Genomic DNA, 1,615 nt, shown 5'->3' with positions numbered 1-1,615 from the left:
CCGTCCCCCCGCCTCTCCTTCCTTTACCACGGCGGCTCTTTCTAATTAAATCAACAGGTTTCTACAGTGCGGTCTTTGCCTGGTAATTGGCTGCTTGGTGGAACTCTGCTGCTGCAAACAAATTGGATAATTACCCCTAAAGTGGCGTCCATGTCAGGGCCTCATTCACCTGCTTTCATTTTGGGCATTGTTATTGCTGTTGTTGTTTTGTTAAGCCCACATAAAAGGTAATTAAAAAGGCTAATTGAAGCCATGGAATGCAAAGTGCTGTTTGAATTTTCAACCCGCTTGATTTTGCTCAGTTATTTAAGGCTAGATTTATTTTGTAATAACCCAATCAAGCAACGGCCCATGGTTGAGTTAAATTATACAGACATTAACAGCGGGTAAATCCATATGAGCAAACATGTAGGCAGGTAATTAATTGGTTTTCTTTTGAAAATATTTGTCATTATTTGTAATATTTATGACTTAATTATTTAAAAAGTTTAACAAGTGCAATTAAAAATGTAAATAAATATAATTATGTGAAATAATTGCAAATTAAAACCATAAATGTCAGCATTAAGCGGTCCAGATTTTGCAATTATCTGTATTTTTTCAATTGCTTTGTTGCCCTTATTATTGTAATTATTATGAACATGTTTTTGTGAATTTGAGCTTTCCACTGTGGTTTTGATTGTTACATGCTGAATCAWATTATCCATCCTTTTATTAATTGGTCTGGTTTAAAAAACAAATCTAAAATAAAGGGCTGTAAGCTGAGTTAATTAAATTCTCCTCACAAAGCAACTTGCCGTCCCTTCAGGCTTCAGAAAAGATAAGTCTGAACGCTGTTGTCTTAAATTAAAAAGGCTCAGGGCACTGCCACTAAACTCTCTAAAATGAGTTTTTCTTATTCGTATTAGAGTCAAGAAGAAAGGTCCGTCTACATTAACAAACATTTGTGTTCATTTTGGCTTTCGTGAATAAATGAGAAAGGAGCTACACCTCCGTTTGTCAACACACACACACACACACRCACGYGYGYGYGTGYGTGTGTGTGTGTGTGTWTRTTTTCAAGTCACACTCAGCTGTGGTGTGTGTTTGGTGAATTATCTCTGAAATGACACGGCACTGATGTGCTTCATTTAGTCTCTGAGTGAAGCAAGCCGGCCTCTGCAGCTTTTTATTAGTCACATTAACAGTTATTTGCTAAAAATCTGGTATTTTCAACACACCATGAGTCCTTTTTTGTTTCTTTAAAATAAACCAAGTTCAAAAGATGATGTTCAGATACTAAATGTCTGCATTWATTCTGTTAGATTAGTGATTCTGTGAGCACGAGTTTAAGTTACAGCTCATCTTCCTTTAACCACAGGAGACATCAGGTGTCATTGTATAGGCTGGTTTTACATTTTTTAAAATAAATGTGCTAATTACAGTAACTAATTTAGGTTTTCATGTTTTTTTATTCAGTGCCTCAAAAGAAGTTCTCGTCTCTTAAACTTTTCCACATTTTGCCAAATTACAACAACAAACTTTAATATATTTTATTGAGATTATATGTGATGGACCAACATTTGATCCATTAATTTCAATCAAAAAAATATTTTTTCAATCAAAATAAATAAAT

At 34.5% G+C, this 1,615-nt stretch overlaps 1 protein-coding gene across 1 annotated transcript in view; it reads left to right on the top strand.

Moving 5' to 3' along the window:
- The window catches only part of sfxn5a (sideroflexin 5a), a gene marked incomplete in the record, with an annotated part of 43,810 nt that overhangs the window by 18,318 nt on the left and 23,877 nt on the right, over positions 1-1,615 (top strand).

Source organism: Austrofundulus limnaeus, unplaced genomic scaffold, assembly GCF_001266775.1.
Source record: "Austrofundulus limnaeus strain Quisiro unplaced genomic scaffold, Austrofundulus_limnaeus-1.0 Scaffold181, whole genome shotgun sequence".
NCBI classification, from domain to species: Eukaryota; Metazoa; Chordata; class Actinopteri; order Cyprinodontiformes; family Rivulidae; genus Austrofundulus; species Austrofundulus limnaeus.
The sequence above is the reverse complement of the archived record's forward strand: the minus strand, read 5'-3'. Positions and strand labels throughout refer to the sequence as shown.